We start from the raw sequence: 17,433 nt of genomic DNA on the forward strand, positions 1-17,433 counted from the left end.
GAAATAAAGTGGGATAGTATGTAACAAGCTGCCAGGAACACTGTACCATTGTAATAGATAATGCACAGCTGAAAATATGTAGTGAGTCACCTCCCACCGGTAATGACCTCTACGGGTGCCTGCTTCCCTCCAACCTCACCGGCTGCAAATGCTCCTGTTCTTCTGAATTTTTGTCACCTTGTATCCTACCTCTTTGCACGTTTTCTATTGGGTCGTGTGCCTTTTCTTGTTAATTTGTAGGGGCCTGGGAAGTGAGGTGGCCCATGTGAGTAGGCTGAGCTGTTGGGTTCTCCCCAAGGGGCAGATGGCCTGAGAGAATGATCCAAGGGCTCAGGTGTCCCCCACCCGGCTCCCAGCATGGACAGCACTGTGGGGAGGAGTGTGGGTGCGCCAGCATTGTGATAGGCTCCTTAGACAAAGAAAGTAAAAACACTGATGTAAGTAAGACAATACCTTACCAAACAGCACAAGTGAATTGCAAAAAGAAAGTAAGAGGCAGTGCTGCCGCGGGGCAACACCCTGCTGGGTCTGAGACCCTGCAGCAAATGTGGGGTCCTGACACCTCCACAATCGCACACCCTCATCCCTGCATCCTTTAACGCCCACAGCAGTGCTGCGAGTGCGTGATTATTCCCATTTAGTGGGCTGTCCAGGAGCCCCGGGGAGGTGAAGAGACAGTGCCCCAGCGCAGAGGAAGTGGGTGATGGGGCCAGGAACCGGACTTGAGGCTGTTGGTTGCACGCCACATCCCCGTCTGTTCAAGTTTGTATTTTCTTATTTCCATTCATTGTATTTTATTTTACTTCATTGTTTCTAGTCTTTATTTTTCTAAAGACTCCCAAATAAATGTGTAAATCAGAAATGTTGGTTCCAGAGACTCTCCTGGCTGCTCATTGCAACCCCCGTTTAGTCCCGGTGCCTGACCGGTAGCGGGATGCTGTGGCCTGAGCTGGGACAGCCCGAGGCCAGTGGGGCCCCCTGGCATCGCTGCCTGCAGGCTCAGGGGCTGCGGAGGGCAGTGAGGGCTGGGCCAAGTGCCCACGGCCAGGTGCGTTTTTTATGGCGTGGCCGAGGAGGTCATTCTTATTAGTGGCCTTTACAAAGTTCCCTCTGAGACATTTTATTTCTAGTTCCTTAAAGGCGTCTGCAGGAGTCAACCTCAGGGCTTTCTCTGGGCTCACCCCCCACCCCTCCGACACCCACCCTTCCGAAGGGAGGGCCTCTGGGCTTCTGCAGAGTGCTAGGGGTTCCCTGGCGCCCCGACGTGGCCCCCTTCCCGGGCACAGAGGACGCTGGCTGCTGGGTCATCGCCCCCTTCACCGAGCCAGCCTACAGCCCCTTCTGCCCTGCTCCAGCCGCGCACTGCTCGGTTAGCAAACTCTCCCCAACTGCTCGGAGGTGGGAGTCCGCCCCCTCCCTCTTTCTGCCGCCCCTTCCCACACAGCACCCCACCTCCGTCCAGCTCAGAAAGTGCCCAGGACTTGTCCACGGGCTCCGCACCCACTCTTGGCTGAGCGCATCATTTCCAGCCCTCCAGCCAGGCTCTGGGCGCCATCGAGTGTAAGGCACTGCCTGAGCCTTGGGGCGGGGAGACCCCGCGCAGGGTCCCGCCGGCCATTCACCATCGGTGCGTTCTCAGCAAGGCCCTGGACCTGTCCGGTCCACTTTCCTCGCGGGTGCAGTGGGGTGACAGCGCCCTCCCACGGGGTCAGGGCGGCAGCGAAGCAAGAGGTGTGAATCGGCGTGCTCTAGGGCGAGCCCCGGGGGCGGCTGTCCGAACGGCCCCGCCCTCCTCCTGCAGCCTCCTCCCGCCCGCCGCCAGTCTGCAGGGGTTGGTTGCTCGTCGAGCTTTCCCGGCCTCCATCAAGCCAATCAGCACGCGTGCGCCTGGAGCTGCGTGAGGCTGCGGCTGGAGGACCGGCCAGGGGGTCCCGGCCGACTCCCCCACAGCCTGAGTTACCTGCGGGGGATGGCGCAGGCCCGGCGGACGGCGGGAGGAGGCGGCCCCTGTCCCGGGGGCGCGCCGCAGGTGGGCTACTTGGGCCGGTGCTGCGGCCCTGCCGCGCGCTCCCTCCCGGCGGCGCGATCGCAAAGCGTCTGCTGCCATCTGGTGGCTGTACGGAGGCAGGTGCGGCGCAGCGCCGGGAGGCCGAGCCAGGGGCGCGGAGCCGGGTTCGCAGATCCACCCCCCTGAGACTCTCAGACCCGCGCCACACAGCCGGGGAGCCCCCACGCTTCCGGCGCTGCTCCGGATGCCCCTAGTAGAGTGGGGTTCGGAGAGGGGCCGTGCGTGCAGTGGTCGGCGCCTGAGCCCTGGCGCCAGGCTCGCCACTCCCCGCTGAGTGATGAGCAGCAGAGCCCATCACTCTCTAAGCCCCTGTTCTCAGCTGTAAAGGAGGCTTGGGAAGCGCGTGCCTTGCGGAGCTTTTGCAAGGATGGCCTGGGCAGACGCCTGGAAAGCCCCAGGCGCACGGTAAGAGCATGATAAATATTAGCTGTTGCTCTTGTAAAATCCCAGACCGCTTCTCAGACTCTCACTGTATCTCGCTGCAGTGTGCGGTGTTGGCCAGCTCATGGACTTCCTGTTTCTCTATCTGTAAACTGGCGACGCCCATGCCGGGCCTCCAACTCAGTGTAAAGTTGGCTCCGCCTCTCGGTGGACAGGTGTACCTGGCTGGCCTCACTGGTCTCAGAGGTGAATATTCTGCCAGAGCAAAAAGACTCCCCCAGCTGCTGCCGAAACCTGGAGGCTCTTGCCGGCGCTGGCTAGACTGGGGCGCTAGACCCGGCCTCATAGACCCGGCCGCATAAACCCCGCCACAGAGTCGGGGCCTCCTTTCTGAGCTAAGGGGTTCTGGGTGGCTGTCCTGCAAATCCCATCCCCAGGGTCACAGACCAGAGGGTGCAAATTAGAGGTCATGCTCCCTGACCCCTTCCCCAAAATGCCACACTGGGGCAGATGGCTCATCCCTTTAATAATATGGTGAACTATTTAAGGAAAATAAATTTTCTTTAAGAAAGAAAAAGCTGTTTGGATCCACTCATGCACTCGACACTGTCCCCAAGACTGGGGACTGGTGTATGTGATGCTGTGTCTTACACCCAATAGCTGTTTTAATTCCCAGAATGCAGCAAGAGGGGGCCTCCAGAACCAGGCGTGACAGCCGGGTATACAAGCAAGGAGGGGGACGTCTCAAGCAGCTGCTGCCACTCCACCTGTGAAAACGCCGGCTCCAATTCAAAGGTATTAAATATTTGCCTAGCTGTTCAACAATTCTTCAAATAATTTACTTGCAGCTAATTCATATCTAGACTCAATGTCTTCATCTCTCCGAGGCCTCCGTCCTGGATTAGCTTGTCTTGTCTCTTCTGGGAGAAAGTTATCCTACATTCTAAAAATAGGGCCTGGAGTCCGGACACTGGCGTGCAGTCAGTGGAGGGCTGTCCTCTGGGGACAGCTGCAACCGCCCAGAGACATATTCAGGAAAACAGCCAGCCGTGAGTGCCCAGGCGCATGCGGGAGGCTGTGCCCTGCCCAGCCTGGCTTTGACCTCTGAGGGGATGCAAGCCTCCCACATCAGAGGCCAGGGCCTTTCTTCCCCCCATTGTCCTTTTCCCCTCAAAGTTAGAAGCCAGGGCCAGGCAAGGAGCAGGTGGCACGACTTTTGAGTTTAATAAAGGGACTTTTCTACAAAGGGGCATCTATGGGGGAGGGGCTGCACTGTGGGTCTGGTGGCAGTGAACTGTTCCCATACCTGGGGCTGCAGGGTGCGGGGAGGAGAAGCTACCTCCATCTGGGGACCAAGGTGTCTGTGTGGAGAGGGCCAGTGACCTCGGGAGGAGGAGCCTGGGGACTGGCCACCAGCACCTCTCATTCACTTCCAGTCTCCTGCTGGGGTCCCCAAGGCAGAGCACTGTGTCGGTGTGGGGAGCCTGTGGGGAGGCACATGGAGGGCGGAGGGGACATGTTCAGCTCCCTGTCCCCTTCCTGGGGTCTGTCCACCGCCATAGCCTCCTTCTGTCCCTCCTCATGCTGGCCCCCACTCCCTCTCACTGTCTCACCATCTGTGTCTTTCACTGACTCACCTCTTTTTTCCCTCTAGACATAGCCTCCCCACTTCTGTGCCCTGAAGGAAGCCATTGGGGTGGGGACTGTGCACCTTTCCCAAGTGATCCATTTGCGGTGGGGCCAACAGCCCTCCCCACTGTCCCCCCACCGCTAGCGGAGGGTGAGCACCAGGCCCAGGAGATGGGCTTCAAGTGCTTCTGGGCTCTTCCTGCTCTGAGCTGCTCTAAACACGGCCATGGGCCCGACGGCCACTGTCTGGCTTCAAGGACATCCTCATCCCCTTCCTTCCTTGCGCTCTGGCTGGAATTAGGAGGCCTTCCCCACTCCTCCCAGCACCTCTGGCCACCTCCGAGCCCCTGCTGGGACCTCCTACTGTGTGCCCAGCCTGCAGGAGTGATGCGGTGCCAGCCGGCACTCAGAGCACACGGCCCGATGGGCAGGCCCCCAGCAGCCCCTCCCTGAGTTACTGACCATGCCCCCAGGGTCCCCACGCCTGGGTTCTGGGCCAGACCCCAGCTGGCTATATGGTAATGGAGGACTTGGTGTCTGCTCTTGACAGAACACACAGGGAGGTGGGGTAGCGCCGGGGAGAAGCCTGGGTGAGCCACGGGTCCCTCTTCTCTCAAGTACAGGTGACACTCCTTACCTCCCCAGCTCGTTTAGGGGTGATGTGAGATCATAGAGAATTATTATTAAGTGGCAGGGACTTCTGCCCCCTCCAGACACATAAAAGATATAACCTCGAGTGGGAGGGGGCCTCGCAGGTGGGGGTTGAGGGTGCAGATCTCAGACAGGGAGGCACAGGAGGGACAAATGTGACCCAGGCATCCAACTTCAGCTCTGGTTCACGTGGAACAAAATCTTCCCCGGAATGATGACCCGGTCTTTGAGGTGTGTCTCCTGGTGAGGGCACCCCTGGTGACATCTCACTACAGCTCAGAGAAAACCCTACTCCCTCGTCTGGGGATGGCATATCCAACCAACTAATGCAAATGCATTCTCGTGTTATTTTTGCTTAGTTTTAAGTCCGTCGGGTGCATCATGGCTGATCGCCGTTCTGACATTTTTCTTCCCTCATTAAGAAAGATGCCCCCGGTGAGTTACCTGTGCTGGGCAGGCCCCGAGCAGAAAATAAATATCGCTGGCATCCGCTTTGCTGAGCTCTCTGGGTGTAATTAAGGAAAAGGCCCCTGCAAGAGAGAGAAAAAACTGGGCGGAAAATGGTCCTCAAGGACTCCCCGGCCTTCAGAGCCGTCTAAACGTCAGCCCTCCCATGGCATCCCTCTGGACCCGCCAGGGCCTCCCCACCTTTGAACCCCAACTCTTCCCCCGAAGACTTTGCCTTTCTTTCCATTGTGATTTGTTTTTCCCCCTTGGCGTGCCTCTGGTCCGTGCTGTGGTACACAGCCCCACCTTCCCGTGTCCAGGCGCCTGCTTTTCCTGTGGGGACCCACTGAGGGTCTAAGCTGTTCGGGTGGAGCTAACCTGTGGGGGAGTTGGGGGAGCCAAGCCGGGCTCATCAGCCCTAGGCTCACGACTTGGCAGGAACAGCTTCAGGAGAAAGTCTCCTGCTGAGGCTCAGCCTGGGGCCATCACGGGGGGAGAGTCTGGCCTGGGAAAGAGACCACCTCAGAGGACAGCCGAGCCTCTCGTGGGAACTTGGGCCCTGGCGTCCTGTTTGAGCCCTGTGTCCAGGCAGCCTTGTCCCTCTCCAGGTATCCTCCAGGAGAGCTGGGGCCCTCCCACCTGGCCTCACCCCCCCTGTGTCCAGCCTCTGCCTGTGCTGCGGGAGCTCGGGCTCCAGAGGGGGCACAGCCAGCGCCGGGGCCAGCAGCCGGCCTGATGCTGTGCTCTCGGGGCCAGGCCAGGGTCGTAGTGACTGCAGCCCAGGGCCTCTTGTGTAAGGCCCCGATTTCATGTTTTATCACCAGACGTGGTCTGTAAACAGCACAGAGGTTTCAGTGACCGGAGCCCCCACTTCCTGCTGGTCTGATGTCCCCACCTGTGTGTCAGCAGCAGTTCACAGTTGGGCTCTTGTCCTTGAACTTTGGAGTGGGCTTTGAATGCTGAGTGCCAGGCCCTCTCCTTCTGCTCTGAGCCCCCGCCCCACTCTGGGCCCCTTTCTTCTCTCTTGCCTTGTTCCATTGCTTTCAGATGTATTCACCGAACTGTGAGTGTCTATTGGGCATGTGGCGTGCGCGCCGCAAGTAGTGGCTTCCCTGACGCCCGACTTCCTGTGCACTGTGAGTTCCCACTGCTCTGCTCCCCCAGATCCTTTTCCTGCACAGCAATTATCACCCTTTACCTTTCTTCGTGTTTCTTTGTTTACTGGATGTGCTGCTGTCTTTTCAGCAATCTGTCAGCTCTCAGAAGACAGAAACTGACTGTTTTCCCCTATAGATGCCAGCACCTAACTCGGGTTGGCACACAGTGGGCCTTCAAGAAGCATCTCGTATGACCGGGTGGGTGGGCATGAGTGGGCCAGGCCCTGGCCCTTGTGCTGGAGGGCAGCCGAGTGGAGCTGTGTGGAAGCTGCTCCCAGGAGGCTCAGCCTCCAGTGAGATGGGTGGGGTGGGTCCAGACCTCCTGGTGTGACGTGTCCTAAGTCAGACCTCCGCAGAGCCCAGAGCTGGGAGGAGGCGTAAAGCCTGCTGCAGGGGCGGGAGAGGGTGCACTGGGTAACCTGTAGTGGCTGAAACGCAGGGGATGTAAGAGGAGGGTAGAAACGAGAGTGGGGAGTTCTGTCCTGCTTGGTCCTGCTCGTCTCCTGCTCTGCTCCCCGCTCCTGACTTTCCAAGCACAAATCAGCTCCCTGCGCAGAGCTGGGCTGTGATGCTTCCGCCTGGCCCACTGGGGCTGGGCTACGTGGCAGTTGACATATTGTGCTCATTGTCACTCACAGGGATGGCTGTAGTGTATTTAGGCAGTGTCTAGGTAATGGCCAATGTCCCATGTGGAAGGCCCAACCTCTGGGCTGAGGTGTGTGATGTGGGCAGGGCTGCCCAATGGAGTGTTTGGCACCAACCAGCCCAACACCATCCAACAAAGGCATGACGCTTCCATCCAGAGCCCACGTCAGTTGTCCTTGTGTGGTGCTGGCTAGAGGAGCGGCACAGGGCATGAGCACTGGGTCGGCTCCCAGCTCTACCCCTTAGTGCTGAGTGGTGGGCAGGCCCCTTCACCTCACCCAGGCTTGCTTCTTGCATGGAAAACCTGAAGAAGGCGCTGGAGAATTAGGCCATACCTGGGCCTGTAATGGACAATACTCTGTCACAGCGAGGCTTCCGCACAGCTGCCCCAAACCCTGGGCAGAGGGCTGTCCTGCCACCCGCAGTTCCTGGCCTTGAGTAAAGCAGGCAGCAGCTTCCTCATGCCATCAGCTGGGCATGGCTCTCTGTCTCCTGCCCAGTCATGCTTCCTGGAGGCCGGGGACATGGCCCTACTGCCTGTGTCCCCATTGAGGGCTCAGCCCTGGGCCTTGTGTCTTCTTGGTGCTCAGAAAGATATTTGCGGAATGGTGTGTGCAGGACTAATAGGAACTCACTGGATGTGTGTAGAAATAGCAAACCATTTTGCTAACTTCCTGCAAACCCCCTACCACCTCTTCTCTGGCAGCACTTGCCCTGGCTGCAGGGAGAAGGGCCAGCCACTGATGCAGAACTAAGGCCCTCCTACAGTGGGCCGTCGAAGTAGAGGGGGGCCCTCCTCCAGTGGAGGCCAAGACTGCAGGGGCTCCCCGCTGCCCCTGTGCTGGCCAGTAGATGGGAAGTTAGTGATTCAGAGGTGCAGGCCCTCTGCTGCAAGTGTGGGACTGGTGCTCGGAATTCCAGGTGCCCGATAAAGGCTTGGCTGCTGCCAGGGAGCAGGTCTCTGCCCCTCCCAGGAGCCTGGTACCCCATCTCAGCCAGGCCCCGGCCCTGACAGGTGCAGTTCTGATTCTGATGATGGTCTAGTCCCGTCACCCCGAGAGGTGCAGTCTGCCATCTGTGCAGATATAGTGCCCCTTTGGGAGCAGATATAGTCCAAATTCTCAATGTCCAGACACTGACATTTGGGTTTTTTATTTTTGTTTTTTTTTAAAGATTTTATTGGGGAAGGGGAACAGGACTTTATTGGGGAACAGTGTATACTTCCGGGCCTTTTTTCCAAGTCAAGTTGTCCTTTCAATCTTAGTTGTGGAGGGTGCTGTTCAGCTTCAAGTTGTTGTCCTATCAGTCTTAGTTGTGGAGGGCGCAGCTCAGCTCCAGGTCCAGTTGCTGTTGCTAGTTGCAGGGGGCACAATCCACCATCCCTTGTGGGAGTTGAACCAGCAACCTTGTGGTTGAGAGCCCACTGGCCCATGTGGGAATCGAACCGGCAGCCTTCGGAGTTAGGAGCATGGAGCTCTAACCGCCTGAGCCACCGGGCAGGCCCTAGGGTTTCTTGATATGGTTTTCCTACAGGAAAAGAGCTACCCATGGCCACTCACGCACCACAGCTCCATGGAGCCCCGGTTTTCAAAATGCTCACAGCCCCTCCTGAGTTCGGAGCTGTGAGCTAAAGCATGCCTGCTGGTCCCTGGGCAGATCAAGGAGCTTGCAGGCTAACTGTGCGTGTGGAGTGCTCCTCGGGGACTCTGAGGGGCAGGCAGGGCTGGAGCCGCCTCAGGGACCTGGTCCCAGCCTTCCTTCTCAACATCACCACCACTCCTGTCCCCTCACTCCCTACATTCTGGCCACAAAGACTTCCTCTCGACCCTCACACACCAAACTTACTCCTGCTTTGGCCCTGGCTCTCCTCCTTGCCTGCAAAGTTCTCCCAGATCTTTTTATTTTTTATTTTTTATTTTTTTAAATTAAATTTATTGGGGTGACAATTGTTAGTAAAATTACATAGATTTCAGGTGTACAATTCTGTATTACATCTTCTATAAATCCCATTGTATGTTCATCACCCAGAGTCAGTTCTTCCATCACCATATATTCGATCCCCCTTACCCTCACCTCCCCCCCCACCCCCCTCCCAGATCTTTATACAGCAGGTTGCTTCTCACCCTTTAAGTCTCAGCTCAAAGTCCCCTCCTCTGAGAAGCCCTCCCTGACTACCCTTCCCACATCGCACTTCCCTCACCCGACACATTCGTGTCAGTCTCCTGCCGCTAGAATGCAAGAGACCAAAGGTGGGGACCTGGTCAGTCTGTTCACAGCCCAGGCACAGCTGTAGGTGCTGTGGCTACAGCACCTACAGCTGTGCCTGGGCCACAGGGCTGGTTCCGGATAAGCATTTGTTGTTCTTGATGCTGCTTTTGGACAGGTGCTCCAGGAGCTAAGAATGACTTTAGGAGAGCAGGCAGGGCTGCCACTTTAGCACAGGAGCCTCTGCGGGAGGCACCAGGGATACCCAACCCTGCCCTGCCCCCTCAGCAGGTATCATTCCTTTACCCGCAGCTGAGCAAGTGCCAGCAGACCAGCTTGGGGACCAGCTCTGGCCACCGGAGCCTGCTCTGCCTGTGTGCAGGACAGGTGGGGAGTGCCAGGAGTTCAGGCCGCGGGGAACAGGCTCAGTCAGTGACAAGAGAAGTTGTTGATAAACAGCCCAGTCCCTTGCCCTTGGGATGGGCCGAGGCCAGGTCTGCACTGGGTCCCGGGTTGCAGCTGTGAGGCTGCCTGCAGCAGGACCTGCTCATCGCCCAGTCGGGACTGGCTTCCTTCCCTTCCCTGCCTCACGATGCCGTCCTGCTCCCCCATCCCCCGACCCCACAGCAGTGCTTGGAGGAACCATCGCTTTGCTCAGGCTGTCCAGCTGCCTTTCAATGATGAATCCGTGGTTCGCAAAGGAGGTGCCCCAGGTCCTAACTACTGGACAAGGTGACCTGCCCCAAGGAGGCAGGAGCATGCTGCTGGGGGCCTGGAGCCCTGGTGGCAGGTCTCAGGGTCCTGTGGTTCCCTGGCTCCTGCCCCACAGACGAATTAAACTGAACAAGGTGACAAAAGTTGCCATTTGGGAAAGTCTGCGGCCAAAGCCTGCAGGAGGACTGGGGTGCGGGAGAGAAGGGGGAGGCAGGGAGGTGAGAGGCCCGGAGAAACCAAGGCCTGGGGACCAGCTCCACCCAGAACAAACTGTCCGCAGCCAGGGCCCAGCGGGGCCCGTGGGAGCGGAGAAAGTTTCCAACTCCTCCCGTAGGTATTTCTGAGAGCTTTATTTTTCTTGCCAGTTTGGCTAAGAAGCAAAAAGGAACAATAGATTCAAAGTGAAATAATTTGCATTTATGATGAACACAAGGAATATCTATCTACCTTGCATTTTCCTAAAAAAGAAAAATTAAACCAGTTTTTAATTAACTGATAAACTATTAATCAAATTTTTGCAATGTTAGGTGACACATTATTCATTTAGATAGAATGACTGTGAACTTAAACTAATCAAATCTGATTTGCCCACATAGGCTTGATTGAAATACATTTTAACTAGCATATACAAAGAGAAAATCTTGGGTTTCTTACCTAATCTTCAGAGTATACTGCTGAGTTAATAAGGGCAGTTTTTTTTTTAAATGAGACCACCATTTCTTCATCTGCATATCAAAATCAAGAGGAACTTAATTGCAAAACACATATTCCTGAAATCTAATCATTACACTGCTTTAGGGTATTTTATTGAAGCATGTTAAATTATGGACAGAATATTAATGATGGAGCTAATCAAACCCAATTAGTCACTTCTAACAATAGTCACATAAATATACAAGTCAGGCACTAAAGTACCGTAGATATGATGTAAAAAGGTGAAAATAGTAAACGTATGGGATATTTATGAAGTAGTCATGTAGAATTTAAAGCCCAAAATGACGGTTAAGTCACTTTAAAGCAAACAAGTTAGGCAGTGATCTACAATATTTGACAGGAATCCACAAGTTTCCCCCTATTCTCCAAGTACATTCAAATCCAGGAGATTTGAAGTTTCTAATCAATCAATCAGCAAATTCTAATAAGATGACTTACCATATTCATGACCCACTGTATCATTCTTGCATCCAAAGACTTTCTTTGGTCTTTTGTTTTCTGACTTTTTCAAGGCCTGGCAGAAAGGTAGGCCTGGGGTGTCTGGGCCTGGGAGAAGCTGATGGAGGGGTGGGTGTGGAGTGTTCTGGGTCTGGGGGTTTGTCCCTGGTGTCTCCCTCCCCGCCCCAGGGGCAGAGCTAAGCGGGACAAGACTGGGAAGCTGCTGCCTCATGCATCTCCTCCTCCTCTCAGAGCTGAGGCTCCAGGAAAGGGAGCTGAAGGGCCGGGGCGTCCCTGCCTGGCTGAGGGGTGTTGGTGGAAGACTGCAGGCCTGAGAGCTGGGCCAAAGTAGGTAGGTGCTGGGTCTGGAAATCCACCCTGCAGACACCTCCCCCTGCTTCTTTCCTAGCCTGGCTGCGTGGTCAGTCCCATCCTGGGGCACACATGCCGGGACGGCAGTTTCAGCACCAGGCCCCCTTAATCAGGGAGGCTGTCGGGCCCCACGGTTCCCTTTACTGGCCCTTGTCTTTTTCTGGTGTCCAGTGCAGACCCCATTTCTCCCTTCTCCTGCCCTCTTTCCAGGATACTGCGCTCCTGCCACTCATGCCAGAACCTCAGCTCCGGGGAGGGGGGGTGTGCATCCCTGGGCCCGCTCCCCAAACCTTGCATGTGGAGTGCCAGAGGAAGTCGTTGGCACTGTCCCCCCCACTGTCCGATTATCTCTTCCCCATGGCACTTTGTCCCACCAGTGCTGGACTCCCTAAGCTTGGGGCGCTTGGAAACCAGGCAGAGATCCTGTTGCTTTTCCCTGTACGGCTCCTGCTTCAGATAATGGTGCCTCCATTTTCCTGTGCTCCCACTTTCAGTCTCTAAGGTTTGGGGGCTGCTCTACCCCTGATTCATGAACATGTGACCCAGGCCTGCCAACAGTGCACCCTGTTCCCTGGTCCCTGGGACTGGCTGACAGGCAGGAGCGTGACCAGGCAGCACTCTGGGGGTTCTTGCTGGGCGTGTAAGGAAAGAGGGACCCTTTTCTGCTGGGGTGTCCTGGAGGAGCAGCCAAGCCACCACAGGGAAATGGCTACCTGCCACTGCAGCCAGCACAATGGCTGAGCTCCCGAATCCAGCTGTGCCTGAGCCAAGAAATCTCCCCACTTTTCCGCTTTTTTCCATTTAGCCAGTTTGAACTGCTTTCTGTCTCTTGCAACCAAAAGCGTCCTGGCTAGTAGATAGAGGAGAGAAATGGGAGACATCCAATCTAGACTCACCCTAGGGGAATGGCTGTAATTTCAATGGGAAGTTTTTCTAGGAACATAATAGGTCTGTGTGTGTGTGTGTGTGTGTGTGTGTGCGCGTGTGCTGGGGACAGTCTAAGCACCATGGTTGTCACCTGGTCCGTGAGGATTTGGTAAGTTTGCCCATGCAGTAACCTGGGCCGGGAGTCAGGAGGAAGGGTTGGGTGGTGGCCTGAGGGACAAGTGTGCTTTCACTGTTAGTGACAACGGAGGCGTTTGAATTCAGGACCAGTTATTCCCAGTCACCGTTTATGAATTGCCTCCAGGTGAGTGATCTCCATTCAGTGTTAGACCGTGAGCCCCACGCACAGTTGAGAGCCCAGTTCAGGTGGGCCCTGCAGAAGGAAATGACAAAGCGATGGAGAGTTCCAGAAGGTGGGAAGGCAACTGGGACACTAGCAAGTTGAAGGGTGCAGCGGGGGCGGGAAGTAACATTTATAAGCACAGACCTTCTAGCACATGCTGTAGATGGCCCATCTGAGTTCCCCACCAGTTGTGTTGGACGCTTCCCACACAAGTGACAGCTTCTCACCACCAGCAGTGGCTCCCCTCTGTGTCTCAGACTATGGCTTCCCCAGTCCCTGGGGAGCTTGCTTAGCTGACCTGCGGGCAGCCTGACGGTGTCTAGGAGTTAACGTCCAGGGGCAGCTCTCAACCTGGGAAGGAAAGGGAAGGAGGGAGGGATGGAGGGAGGACAGCGTCCCGGCCTCTGTGGGAGCCAGGGACGGCCTCATTTCCACACCCCCTCCCCCACTCCCTCCCACCTCCCTCCCCAAATCACCCCCCAAATAAACCACCTACACCCAAGTCCCTGTCTCAGGGTCTACTGGGTACTAGGGTATTATTTCACTGTGTTTGTCATAAAGCATATACAAACACACATTTTAAAAGGATAAGATAGGGATAAAATAAGCAATATTTAAAGTAACTTATTTATTAACAACACAATCGTTTTGCTCTCACCCAAATATTAATTATGAGATTCCTCGTGAGTGGCAGTGTGATTAAATGTGTTTCATTATGTTTGGAAATCTTGATTAACACTTTGTGATGCAGCAATTCAGAAGCCTGGTTCTGGGTTCATTTCCTCTTCATACTTGGCTTCCTGGCTTTGATAACTCAACAGACACTTCAGAAAGCTGCCTGGGTCCCAGGGAAGAACTGGTGTCACTAGCCAGTTCCCTCCACCAACGAGGCAAAGTTTCGGTCCGGTCTGGCCTGCAAATGCTGACCTTCGCTGGTGGCTGGTAGCGTTCTACTCACTGATCAGAAAGAGTTGCAGCGTTATGTTCTCTGGAAGGCTTATTTCTAGAATTGCAGCGTCAAAGGGTTTACACGTTTAAACATTTTCACTAATGTTCCTAGATTACGCTCCCCAAGGCTATGCTGGCATCCCCACCAGAACTTGGTAAGCATCTCTTTTTCCTCGCAGTTTGAAGCACTAGAGGTTAAAATATTTTCATCGATCTAATAAATAAAATAAAATATAATGTCTGTTTAAATTTGCATTTCCCTGAGCATCAGAGAGGTTTAATCCTTCTTCACATGTGCACTGGCCACTTGTAGTTCCTCTTCTCTGAATTGCCCCATTCATATTCTTTGTTCACTTTTATAATTATGTTGTCTTTTCCTGATAATTTGTAGAAGATTCTGGTGTATTCTGCATATGAATATCTGTTAAATACATTGCAAATATTTTCATTCTGAGGCTTCTGTTTAAACTTTGTAACATCTTTGTACAGAGAAGTTTGATGCATAGTTGAAACTGTTAATTGTATCCTTATATTTACTAGATTTGCCCCAGAATGCTTTCCCCATCCAAAAAGTACTTAGAAATTATATCATATTTTCTTCTATTATGTTTATAATACTTTTTATTGTCTTGAGTCTTTAAATCATCTGGCATTAGTCTTGGGTTATTATTTTGAGTTATGTAGAAGATTCTCTTTCAAAACAATGCGAAATTATTCCAGTGGTGTTTACGAGATACTCCATTACTCCCGCCTCTTTAATTTGAAATGCCAAATTAAAACTAAATTTTATTTAGGAGTAGTTTCTAGAATTTCTGTCCTATTCCACTGATCTCTCATAGTCCTGTGTCAATACTAGTTGTTTGACTGCTGATGTCTTAAACTGTATTTTGGTATTTGCAGGCAAAGTATTCCCAGTTGCTCTTTATACACATTTTTTATTCTTGGCATTTACACTTCCAGATGAACGAGAATATTAACAAGTTCATCACAAGATCTATGTGGACCTTGTTTGGGATTGCATCAACTATAGAGACTAATTTGTAGAGAGTCACAGTCTGACGTACTGAGTCATTGCATATGATTTCTATCTTGATTTTTAGAAATCTTTATTCTAATGATCTTCAGTACAAATGATTTGGTTTTCTTCATGTAGGTTTTGCACTGTTCTTGTTAGGTTGAGTTCTAGAATTTGTTTTGTTGTTCTGAAATGAATCTATTGACATGAAAATGTCTTTCTGATATATTAGTCCAAAAGTCAGGTTAATGGCATTTATGATGTGATCCCATTTTTCTGTAAAAAATACACCTGCACATGTGGATATCTGTATGTACAGAAAATCTGAGTATATTCACTTATTTAGTTCTCTGTCTCCTGGGCAGGGGCCTCTTCTGATGACTTTGTATCTAATATCTGGCACTTATTAGCAGCTCAAAACACTTCTGCAAAATGAATGAATGAATGAATGAATGAATGAAATAAAGGTATATTGAAGGGCCTACATACAGAGGACAAGTATTTCTTCCTAGTGTGTGGAATTACAGATTTCCTTAAGTTCTTCCTGCTTCACTCTATTTTCTGATTTTTCTTTTGTCATCATGTATTATCTTGTACTTTAAAAAAGAAAGATGATTGTCACTTGGAAAAAGGAGAAAACCATAACAAAAGAAAGAGTACCATAGGGTGTGCTCATATACTCCTTGTAAATTTAAAAATGGCTAGGGAGGGAGGTGATTCACTTCTCTGGGTGACTGCTTGTTCCCACATTAGAGACTTGGTTTTGCCATCTGTAAAATGGGATTCTTCCTGCCAGGCCTTTGCCTCCCTTTGACGCTCCCAGGCCGTGGGAGCACCTGTCTGCCTGAGCTGTGCCAAGCTCCAGCCCTCAGCAAAAGCCCCGCATAGCAAGAGGAATTAGAGGGCAGCTGGGGAAGGTCCTTCTTCAGTCCCAGAGGTGGTTTTTACGTTGTGATGATGTATGGTGTATGTTGCTACAATGCCCGGGACGCTACAGGAAGGGCACACAGACCACGAGACTCTTTGGGCTGCAAGGGCCACCAGGTCAATAATATATGCAGCTGGCAAATGACAACGTGGACCTTGCTCCCTCCAGAGAGCACATGACTATCCCCCCGGAGCCTGGTTTGCGTGTAAATAATGAGCTGCCGTACTGCGTGGCCACTTGTATCATCAAGGAGAGAATGAAACAAGAACCAGAAAGACAAATTAGAAAAATATGAGGGCACCGCTTATAGATCTGTGCAAGGAAGTGTAATTCATCAGGTTAATTTTGCTCGCTCTTGAAAGGAGCACAGTGTTGGTGTGTTTCTATATCTGACGTAAAAAAAAAATTCTTCGTATGATTATTATCAAGTAATGAAAAAACTAATAACATGTTTCTTAGGAGGAAGAGTGATGCAGGAAGTATTGTAGTTGGCGATGGAGCCCATTCCACCCAACGAAGCACTGAGCTCTTGCCGCAGATGATCTGACGCCACTGGTGATGACCTGGGAAGGGGGCTGAGGCTGTGCGATTCCGGCCACATCAGGCTGTCTTTGTACACTGGTTACAGGCAGTAGCCTCAGGCCTGCTGAGTCCAAAAGCTCCTGCTTGGCTTTTCAAATTTTTTTCTTACAGGCAGAGAGCCCTCACTCTACATGCACCATATCTCCCATGCACCCCCCCTTTTTTTAATTAAGAAAATATTTTAGAGCAGTTTTAGGTTCACAGCTGAATCGAGGGGAAGGTACAGCGAGTTCCCATATGCCCCGATTCCCCTCATAGCCTCCGCCATTATCAACATTCTCCCCCAGATGGGACAGTCATTACAATGACGAGCCTGTAGTAACACGCCATCATCACCCAAAGTCCATAGTTTCCTTTAGGGCTCACTGTTGGTGTTGGACATCCTGTGGGTTTGGACACATGTGTAGTGACACGTGTCCACCATTATAGTGTCATACAGAGTATTTTCACTGCCCTAAAACCCTCTGTGCTCTGCCTGTGCATCCCTCACCCTGCCCCCTAAGACTCCTGGCAACCACTGATCTTTTACTGTCTCCATAGTTTTGCCTTTTCCAGAATGTCATACATTTGGAATCATACAGTATGTCGCCGTTTCAGATTGGCTTCTTTCATTTAGTCATGTGCATTTAAGGTTCCTCCATGTCTTTTCATGGCTTGTAACTCATTTCTTTTTCACACTGAATAATATTCCATCGTCTGGACGGACCACAGTTTACTTATTCATTCACCCACTGAAGGACATTTTAGTTACTTCCAAGTTTTGGCGATTATGAATAAATCTACTATTACCATCTATGTGCATGTTTTTGTGTGGATGTAAGTTTTCAGCTCCTTTGGGTAAATATTAAGGAGCGTGATTGCTTGATTGTATGATAAGAGTATGTTTAGTTTTGTAAGAAACTGCCAAACTGTCCTCAAAGTGGCTGCACCATTTTGCATTCCCACCAGCAGTGAATGAGGGTTCCTGTTGTTCCACGTCCTCACCAGTATTTGGTGTTGTCAGTGTTCTAGATTTTAGACATTCTGATAGGTGTGTAGTGGTACCTCATTGCTGTTTTACCTTCCACTTTTTTATTATGGAAAATTTAAGCATGTACAAGAGAAGATGGAATTGTATAATGCCCTCTCCCCATGCCCAAACCCCCAGCTTCCACTATGATCAATTCATAGCCAGTTTGCTTTATCTCTACATGTACCTCCTCTTCTTTACATGCCCATGGGTTGGGGAGCCAGGAGCCCTGGGGAGAAATCCAGCCCTGTGCAGGATTCCAGGGCAGAGAGCCAGGCCTGCACCTCAATAAGACCGTGACC

The 17,433-nt window shown here is 52.5% G+C and overlaps 1 long non-coding RNA gene across 4 annotated transcripts; it reads left to right on the forward strand.

Moving 5' to 3' along the window:
• The first annotated feature begins 1,204 nt into the window (after positions 1-1,204).
• On the forward strand, positions 1,205-16,915 carry LOC148757608 (uncharacterized). Of its 4 annotated transcripts, XR_016022141.1 has the most exons (6): positions 1,205-2,473; positions 2,554-2,695; positions 3,126-3,244; positions 11,302-11,401; positions 13,710-13,752; positions 16,000-16,915. It is a non-coding gene; the product is annotated as an uncharacterized LOC148757608 (long non-coding RNA). The 4 variants fall into 4 exon arrangements; XR_016022142.1 differs by lacking the exon at positions 2,554-2,695 and having other exon boundaries at positions 1,206-2,473; XR_016022139.1 differs by lacking the exons at positions 11,302-11,401; positions 13,710-13,752 and having other exon boundaries at positions 1,835-2,473.
• The last annotated feature ends 518 nt before the right edge of the window (positions 16,916-17,433 follow it).

Source organism: Rhinolophus sinicus, chromosome 8, assembly GCF_057876585.1.
Source record: "Rhinolophus sinicus isolate RSI-liver-muscle chromosome 8, RSI-T2T, whole genome shotgun sequence".
Lineage (NCBI taxonomy): Eukaryota > Metazoa > Chordata > Mammalia > Chiroptera > Rhinolophidae > Rhinolophus > Rhinolophus sinicus.